We start from the raw sequence: 10,476 nt of genomic DNA, 5'->3' as shown, positions 1-10,476 counted from the left end.
CACGCTTTGATGTTTTTTTGGCAAATCTTTTGACCCTTACATCAATCCTATGGTATAAGTGCTATTATTATCTTCACTTTACAGATGAGTCAACTGAGGCATACAGCAATTAAGTGACTTGCACAGGGTCATACAGCTTGTAAAAGTCTGAAGCAAGGTTTGAAATCAGGAATTCCTGACTCCAAGTACATCACTGTATTGTTGTTCAGTTGTTTCAGTTGTGTCTGAGTCTTTGTGACACGCTTTGATGTTTTCTTGGCAAAGATAAGGGAGTGGTTTGCCATTTCCTTCTCCAATTCATTTTTCATTTGAGGAAATTGAAACAAACAGGGCTAAGTGACTTGACCAGAGTCACACAGCTAGTAAAAATCTAAAGCTAGATTTGAATTCAGGTAGGTGAATCTTCCTGACTTCAGACCCAGCACTCTACCCACTGTACTACCTAGCTTCCCCCATGAAAGCAAAGTTAAAATAATGAAAACGATATATGTAAATTCCATTTGATGAGGATTCGATTGGGGGGGAGGGCGGGGCATACTTAACAATAAACACCATGAATGTAAACAGGATTGCTTAACCCATAAAAAGAGAGTGGCTGAATAGATTAGAGAATAAACCATAAATATTTGCTATTGGCCAGAAACACACTTAAACCATAGAGACTAAAAATGTTAAAATGATGGATGGAGTAGATTTAATTATGCCTCATCAGACTATAAAAAAGGTTGGAGAAGCAAATCTGATATTAGCCATAACGAAAGTAAAATAGAAAGGAGAGAAAAAGAAACTTCTTTATCCATCAAGGTACTATATATAATTTAAAAACAAACATTAAACAAATTTTCTTTTTGGTCTAACATTTTTAAAATTGTTAAGGGATCAATAAAACTAATAAGAAGGATATTTGAAGGATATCAGGATTTGTTAGCTATTTCAGGATGCCTGTTTTGGATTGAGGTAAAATTAAACAGGAAGAGAAACAAGAAAGAAGCTAAAAACCTTAACATTAGTGTTAGAAAAACTAAATATGAAAACTCTTTAATCATTCCTGAAAGAGAATCTTGAGGACAACTACTTTTCATTACTCTTTGTAAACTTTTCAAATATATGTCATAAGCTTAGACAAAAGAAATAAATGATTTTCATGGGAATTAAAGGTACTAAACCCATATTTTAGTAACTAGACTAAAATATTCCATTAGATCAAATGATCTATGATAGTTGTTCCCACCAATAATGCAGATAGTCTCCCACACTTTCCTGCTTATCCTATGGAACTCTGATCGATAAATTGCCATAATATTTTTACAGGAAGTCTGCCCAACAAGATGGAGGCCTTTGGAGTTTTCAATTAACCTCAGAGTGATAACAATGGGTCAGTGAGCAATCCATTGTTTCTCTCACAGATCATAATATCCTTTTCTGATCATAATACTCTTTAGTACCTCAATCTTCATGGATTTCAGGTTTCTTAAATCCACCATAGTTTCCTCCTCTGTAAAGAATGATCACATTCTAGTCCATAAAGAACTTATAACAAAAGCAAAAGGGCATAAAATATATTCAGCATATCTTTGGTGAACTGTACTCCAGATAGTAGGGGGACCAAGTGACCATTCAGAGGGTAATCCCTCTTGCTTTGACCTGCTTGGATCTGGGTGTCTGTCTTGGGTGGTGGTCCGAGGGTGAGGAGCACTGGTGGGTCAGAGCTTGTGGTGGCTGTAGAGAGCGTACCCTCCTCATAGCTATGACAATAGCTCTGACAACTGCAAGAACCCCAATAATTTGGGACACAGCTCTCTCCACTCTGCAAGAAGAGTTCTGCCATGGCAAAGAGCTCAAAAGTTAAGTAATTGGCTGTCAAGATGAGCAAACAGAGGAAGTTCTATCAGACCATTTTGGGGGACAAAAAGGATCAAAACATGGAACCAGAAGAAGACAAAAAGTCAAAACTCCTGCATCAAAAGCTTCCAAGAAAAATATAACCTGGTTGCAGGAGAAGTTCAAGAAGGATTTTCAAAATCAAGTAAGAGAAGTGGAGAAAAAATTGGGAAGAGAAAGGAGAATGATGCAAGAAAATCATGAAAGGTGAGTCAACAGCCTGACTAAAGAAAATAACACCTTGAAAAATAGACTAAATCAAATGGCAAAAGAGGCCCAAAAGCTAATGAGAAGAATGCCTTAAAAAGCTGAATTGGCCAAATGGAAAAGGAATTTCAAAAACTCACTGAAGAAAATAATTCCTTCAAAATTATATTGGAGCAAATGGAAGCTAATGACTTTATGAAAAATCAAGATGCTATAAAACAGATCCAAACAAATGAAAAAAATAGAAGGCAACATGAAATATCCCATTGAAAAACCACTCACCTTGAAAATAGATCCAGGAGAGATAATTTAAAAATTATTAGACTACCTGAAAGCTATGATCAAAAAAGGAGCCTAGACATATATGTTCAAAGATATAGTTTTCAGATGAGGAAATCAAAGCTATCTATACTCAAAAACACAAAAAGTGTTCTAAATTGATTAGAGAAGTACAAATTAAAATAACTCTGAGGCACACCTCATACCTATCAGATCCTCTAAGACATACACAAAAAATGATAAATGTTGGAAAGGATGTGGGAATATTGGGACAGTGATGTATTGTTGAAGGAATTGTGAACTGGTACAACTATTCTGGAAAGTAATTTGGAACTATGCACAGAGAGTTATGAAACATTCCCTTTGACTTTGCAATACTACTATGAGGGCTGTATCTCTAAGAGACTTTTTTTTAAATGAAAAGGACCTATTTGTGAAAAAATATTTCTAGAAACACTTTTTTTGTGATGGAAAATAATCATAAATCAAGGTGGGGAGGGATACCAATCAATTGAGGAATGGCTGAATAAGTTGTGGTATATGATTGCAATGGAACGCTATTGTGCTATACTAAAGGACATGCTTTTACTTTCAGAAAAAACTGGAAAGATTTACATGAACTGATGCAGAGTGAAGTGAGCAGAACCAGAAGAACCCTGAACACATTAATAGCAATATTATCTGTGTTGATCATCTGTGAATGACTTACATCATTTCAACAAGGCAAAAAAGACAGTTCCAGTGTATTCATGATGAAAAATGTTATCCACTTCCAGAGAAAAAATTGATGGAATCTGAATGTAGATCAAAGCATACTATTTTTCACTTTATTTTTAATTTGTTTTAGCTTGTTTTCTTTCCTAATATGACTAATATGGAAAAATGTTTTTCATGACAACACATGTATAACCAATATCAAATTTCTTACCTTCTCAATGAGGGTGGAAGTGAGGGAGAAGGGAAGAGAATTTGAAACTGAAACTCTCTTTAAAGAATGTTAAAAATTGTTTTTATTGGGGGGGGGTTAGCTGGCAAAGTGAATAGAGCACTGGCCCTGGAGTCAGGAGGACCTGAGTTCAAATCCAGCCTCAGAAACTTAATACTTACTAGCCATGTGACCTTGGGCAAGTCACAACCCCAACTGACCAGTTGTCCCCCCACCAAAAAGCAAAAAAAAAACATTTTTATGTATAATTGGAAAAAATAGTATGTTACAAATATGAATTGATGACAATGAATGTCTGCTAGAAAAGTAATAAAACTAAATTTTAAAAGGGGGGTAAAGGCAGACAAAAGTACCTGGCATATAATGAATGATTATGTGCATGTTAAAACAAACAAACAAAAATCAGTAGTGTGATAGTGACTGATTTTGTGTAAACAAGAATTCCAGTGAGGTGGGAGACTTTGTGTTAAGTAGCAAAATTCTATCCATTCATATATAATTATTCTTAAAATTTTGATGGAAAAAAAGAAATACACAGAAAAAAGAAGAGACAAAATCTTTCCATCTTAGTCATATTGTAAAAGAAAACAAACAAAAAAAACATTAAGAAGAATGAATAAAATGAAAAATAATGTGTTTTGGTCTACACTTAGATTTTATTAGTTCTTTCTCTGAAAGTGGTTAGCATTTTTTTTTTATCATTGGTCCGTTAGAACTGCCTTGGATCATTGCATTGCTGAGGATAGCTAAGACATTCACTGCTGATCATTATACAATTTTGCTGTTATTCTGTTCAATGTTCTCCTGGTTCTGGTCACTTCATTTTGCATCATTTCACGTAAGTCTTTCCATGTTTATCTAAAAACATCTAGCTTGTTATTTCTTGTAGCACAATAGTATTCCATTAATCATATACCACTACTTATTCAGCCAGTCCCGTTGATGGGCTTTCAGTTTGTAATTTTTTGCCCTCAGAATAGAGCTGCTGTAAATATTTTTGTACCCTATTGATAGGCATCCCCTCAATTTCCAATTCTTTGTCATCACAAAAAGAATTTATATGTATGTATGTGTGGATGGATATATTTCTATTCCCTTCAACTATTTTCATACTGACAAAAGTTTCATCAGTTAAAATTATTGCTTTTCCATGTAGGAATGTTAATAGTTCAACTTTGATAAGTTCCTTATGATTTATTTTCCCTGTTTAGCTTCTCAAGCTTCTCTTGCTTCTTGTATCTGAATGTCAAATTTTTTATTCAACTCTGGTTTTTTCAGCAAGAATGCTTGAAAGTCTTCTATTCCACTGAAAGACCATATTTTCCCCTGGAACATGATACTCAGTTTTTCTGGGTAGTTGATTCTTGGTTTTAATCCCAGCTCCTTTGACCTCTAGAATATCATATTCTAAGCCCTTCAATCCCCCAATGTAGAAGCTGCCAAATGTTGTGTTTTCCTGATTGTGTTTCCACAATATTCAAATTGTTTCTTCTTGACTGCTTGTAATATTTTCTCCTTGACCTGGGAACTACAGAACCTGCCTATAATATTCCTAGGAGTTTTCTTTTGGGGATCTTTTAAAAGAGGTGATTGGTGGATCCTTTCAACCTCTATTTTGCCCTCTGGTTCTAAAACATCAGGGCAATTGTCTTTGAGAATTTCTCGAAGGATGATTTCTAGGTTCTTTTTTTGATCATGGCTTTCAGATAGTCCAATAATTTTTTAAATTATCTATCCTGGATCTATTTTCCAGGTCAGTGGTTTTTCCAATAAGATATTTCACATTGCCCTCTATTTTTCCATTTGTTTAGTAGCATCTTGATTTCTCATAAAGTCATTAGTTTCCATTTGCTCCAATCTAATTCTGAAGGAATTATTCTCTTCAGTGAGTTTTTGAATTTTTTTCCATCTGGAAAATTTAGCTTTTTAAGGCATTCTTTTCCCCATTGGCTTTTTCAGCCTCTTTTTCCATTTGAGTTAGTTTATTTTTTAAGGTATCATTTTCTTCAGTCAGATTGTTGACTCACTTTTCATGATTTTCTTGCATCATTCTCATTTCTCTTCACAATTTTTCCTCCACTTCTCTTATTTGGTTTTCAAAATCCTTTTTAAGCTCCTCTATGGCCTGTAACCAGTTTATATTTTTCTTGGAAGCTTTTGGTGCGGGAGTTCTGACTTCATTGTCTTCCTGCCGTCCCATGCTTTGATCCTTTTTGTCCCCAAAACAGGAATCTAAAGTCAGATTCTGTGCTTGCTTTACTTCCTTTGCTTGCTCATGTTGACACTCAATCACTTGACTTTTGGGCTTTTTGCCACAGTAGAACTCTGCTTCCAGAGAGGAAAGCTTTGTCCCAAATTGCTGGGGTTTTCACAGCTACTGGAGATATTAGTTAGGTGTCCCCTCTGAAGCCTCCACAAGCTCTGGCACCTGGTCATGCTCCCCAGGACTTCCACCCAAGACAGTGATCCAGATCCAAGCAGGTTAAAGCAAGAGCCATCATCCCTCAGAATGGTCACTTGGTACCCCTACAATCTACAGGCCAGGAGATCTAAAGTAGCCATGTGCCAGAGACAGCATGGCCGCTGCACCTCAGCCACTTCTCCCTCCAGGGGCAGAGACTGAACCACACTCTCAGTCCCCTTTTTCCCAAAGTCCACACTGACCTTTTACTTTCCCTTTGGCATTTATGGGTTGAAAATTCTGGAAACTGCCACAGCTGCTGGTGATCCACTCTCCCCAATTCCCTCCAACCATGATTGGTCAGGGCCACCCTGAGGCTAAAACCAGGGTCTCACTTGGGTCTGGGCTCTGCTCCCAGTACACTTCAGTCTACCCTTCCTGCCAGTCTGCAGAGCTGCCTTCAGCAGGGGATTTGTTTCTCTATGTCACTTTGTGGGTTCTGTAGCTCTAAAGTTTGTTTACAATCGTATTTTATAGGAATTTGAGGTGGTTATGAGGAGAGCTCATGGAGTGTTCCTGCTTCTACACTTCCATCTTGGTTCTACCCCCCTATTCTTTTGATTTTGTTTAATCTTTTTCTTGTGTCTCAAAAAGTCACTAGCTTCTACTTTCCTAATTCTAAATTTTAAGGAATTATTTTTTTCAGTAACCTTTTGTACTTCCTTTTCCATTTGGCAACTTCTATTTTTTAAATCATTCTTTATGTTAGTGAATTTTTGTACTTCTTTTCACATTTAACCAATTCTGCTCTTCAAAGCATTATTCTCTTCTTTGGATTTTTGGGCCTCTTTTATCATTTGACCTACTCTGTTTTTTAAGGTGTTATTTCCTTCACTAGTTTTTATGCCACCTCCAGCAAGCTGTTGACTCTTTTTTCATGATTCTCTTGCATCACTCTCATTTCTCCTCACAATTATTCCTCTACCTTTCTTACTTGATTTTTAAAACCTCTTTTGAGCTCTTGTTTGGCCTGAGACTGGTTAATATTTTTCTTTGTGATGCAGATGCATAAATTTTGACTTTTCTGTCTTCTTCTGACTGTGTGTTTTGACCTTCCTTGTCACCAATAGTAACTTTTTATGGTCAGAATTTCTTTCTGCTTTTTGCTCATTTTCTAGGCTTTGTTTTTACTTTTAACTTATGCTAAATTAAGTCTCTGCTTCCAGGATGGAAGGTCAACTGTCCCAAGCTTCAGGTTTGTGTACTTTTGTCAGAGATGATTTTTAGAACCTGTAAGTTTTTGTCTCTTCCAAGGAGGTATGATATAAGGAGATGTGTGCTTTCTCCTCTCTTCTACTGTGCACTGGACTGGTTTGTGAGCAACCACAAGTGTTCTTTTCAATCCTGAAACTGTGACCAGGATCCTTGCTTCCCTTCACCCACCAGGTTTGCTATGCTAGTGCTTCTTTTTGCACTAGGACTGTGACCCAGATGCAAACATGGGCAAAGCAACAGGGTCCTACAGCTGATGCCAACAAAGGGACCCCTATAAATTTCCTTCTGACCCATTGTCCAATCCCCTTACCATCTGTGTGCTCAGAGGTCTGGAGCCTGCCTCTGCTGCCTCTAATTCGGTTGCCCTGAGACCCACTGCTGGTTTGTAGGGCCTGGTCTATGCTGGCACAGTCTGTGTTGAACTGTGTTCCTCTCACCCTGGTGCAACAGACCTTTCATGCCAACCTTCTAAGTTGTCTTGGGCTGGAACATTGTTTTGTTGTCTTCTTTTGTGTTCTGCAAGTCTAGAGTTGTTTAGATTCATTATTTAAAGGTATTTGAATGTGTTTGGGGCAGAGCTCAGGCAAGTCCCTGACTTTACTCCCCCATCTTGGCTCCATCCTCTGGCTTCCACACTATCAACTCTTAAACATAAAACATTTGCTAAACAATAAAGCAGAAGCAAGAATAGTCATAGCATTTACTCATTGAATGCAATTGTAGGAATGATTACAGAAGAAATTAAAAACATAAATAATCAAAAGGTCACAGTTTATCCATAAACCTGGATCATATTTGCCCACAAATGAATGACACTGTCCATTGGGCACAGTAGGTTGACATTTGTACAAACCTAGTATAAAGCACATGAATTGGGAAACACATGTTCCCACAGCAACTCACAATAGTAGATTATGGGCCTTATGTCTTGGTTCCCTTTTGGAACAATATGCACTTTGTGAATCCTCTCTTCTTCAACCTTTCCCACTCCTCTTTATCACCACATTTCCATTGGGCAAAGATGATCCTTTCCTGTTTTTAAGTTGATAAGTTCATTTCACTTACAATTGCCTTTAACAGGGCACTGAGAATATATTTCACTATTGTAATTAATGACAAGCAATTCCCTTAGGCCAAAGATCTACCAAGTGTCTCAGACCCACAAATATCAGGGAATTCTACTTTGTCTAATCAGCTGTAATCCTCTTTTCATGGCAAAGCACCACCCATGGCTAAATAGACAAGTTCTACCTTTCCCATGTTTTCCCCTTTCATACCAGAAAGTACAGAAAAGGGCAATATAAGTTATTCCAGGAGATTTCCCCTCTCTCAGCCTGTAGAGAATACTTTAAATCCAGTAAACGGTGAGATTCAGTTGCCAGCCAATTCACTCATAGCAACTGTTCCAAACTTTCTGCAGCCAATCACCAAAGCTAGTCTCCTCTTCCAATCAGCAAATTCTTAGAAAAAAGAGTTGGATGGTCAGGTATGTCAGACACACATCTTCCATATCTTTTGAGCCTGCTTTGTTGGTGATTCTTGTTAACTTAACCCCTTGATTCTTCCTCCATCTATAGCTTCTTCTCATAACTTCTCTGTCTTCTTGCATCTTCCACATCATTGAATCAGGGTCTCCTCATGTCTTCTGACTCATCTATATTTTATGTAGTAAAATTCAAGAAATCTTTCAATCTGTCACATATGAATACAAACCTGTTCTTACATAATGTTTCTATAGTTTCCAAACAGTTATTTGATTTATAATTTTGTCAGTTATAAACTGGTAACCTCCAAAAAAAAGTTACAATACAAATGAGGTGATGGACTACAATTTTATGAATCCACCATTACCTCAGTCATTGTGGTGCCTGTCCTCTGCAAAGCAGTTCTCTCCGTGTTTCTCAGAACAATGTTTATCTGAAAGTCTCTGTTTTTTCACAAGTTCATTGTGTCCATTTCCCTTACACGTAGGCTTTTTTTCTTCCTCTGCTTTATAGCAAGTAAATTGTTCCAATATAAAGGAGGAAGTTCTTTAGATTTGGTTAAGTCAAACTTTGGAATCCATGACCACTGAAGATGACAACTAGATGAACTTCCTCAGTTCTTAAATACTCCATGATGGTTTTCTCTGCCCCGAAAAGTCTCCCTTTACTTAGCATTCAGTTCATGCTCGTAAGAGTTTGCCAGAGCTTCTGAGGCAATGCTTGAGTTTCTGCAGCACCCCAGGGAGGCCTGCCCTAGAATCAGAATGATGGTGTGGGTCATGAAGTAAATGTTCATGGTTATGGCAAGCATTACACCCAGGTGGTTGCTGAATACATGGAAACTTAAAATTGCTATGCTGATGGCCATATGGTACAGTAAAAAGAGGAAAAGGAAATAGACTGTGAATTTCATGGCCTTCATATGGGCTTCTGTGTTGGGGTCTCTGGAGTTTGTGACATGGAACTGGACCTGCTGGGTATGCCTCCATAGTGATAGGACTAACAGGAAACAAGAGATCAGACCTAGAGAGAAAGGAGGAAAACTCCCTATGTAGAAGAATGATATGGAGAAAATGTAATAGGTACTACTTAATTGAATCTTGTCAGTCATGTTTGCTTTGTTTCTTTGATCAGAGTAAATTGAGTGCATCTTCTCTGTCACTGGAAGGCAAATGAGCAAAAAAATGATCAAGCATGCTATCAGCACCCTGAAGACCACCTTATCAACCCTCCACTTCAGCCAGAGGAAGACAGGGTGGGAGAAGCTGGCAATCATCAGGAACAAGAAGACACTGAGGCAGGCATCAAACCAGGCACTTGACACACCACCTAGATGCCACAAGAGTTTCAGAATTCTTCATGTATTAGCAATATTTTCATTCATATAGAAACCTGTAAGTATAGTCATAGATATTATTGTGCATAGAAAAGCAGTCCTAGATATGGCGGTCCCTGGGATGATGACATGTCATTTTGGACGCTCTCCTAGTGCTGGCTTAATCCATGGAGTTCACTAGTCCCATGAAGACATTAACCAAAACCCCAATGAAGAATTCTCCAAATGTCACAGTGGCACAGATGATCTCCATGACAACTGACATGTCTGCAGAGGGAAAATGCTATCTGTCTAATATTGCTATCAGCAAATGAACTTCCAGTCAAGAAAAGCTACCTATTGAAACATGAGTTTCGTATTCTCTCTTAATAATGGTTTGCCTTGTTGGTCAGATGATGCCCAATCCTGCTAAGGAATGAGACTATGGCCCTCTTTAGGACAACCATCACCCATCTTTTGATAATAGCTAAACTTAATGTTTTGGCTCAGACCACGAGTGTCCTCTCAGCACAACTAGACTAAATTTCCATAGTGCTTCTAGCTGATGGATAGAATTGCTATTTGATTAGATGCAAATGAAACATAACTCCCATTTCACTGATTTGCACTTTGTTCCTCAGTCTAATTTGCCTTGAAAAGAGTTGTCAGTAACCATCTATAACTTAAA

General features: G+C 37.6%; 1 pseudogene; it reads right to left on the bottom strand.

Annotated features, from left to right (window-relative positions):
- Positions 1 to 9,137: 9,137 nt before the first annotated feature.
- On the bottom strand, positions 9,138 to 10,062 carry LOC138173176 (taste receptor type 2 member 7-like; annotated as a pseudogene).
- Positions 10,063 to 10,476: the final 414 nt, after the last annotated feature.

The sequence above is a fragment of the Petaurus breviceps genome, unplaced genomic scaffold (assembly GCF_028583685.1).
Source record: "Petaurus breviceps papuanus isolate PSGF00001 unplaced genomic scaffold, PetGlider_PUasm1.0 567, whole genome shotgun sequence".
NCBI classification, from domain to species: Eukaryota; Metazoa; Chordata; class Mammalia; order Diprotodontia; family Petauridae; genus Petaurus; species Petaurus breviceps.
This window is presented reverse-complemented; position numbering and strand designations above follow the sequence as displayed.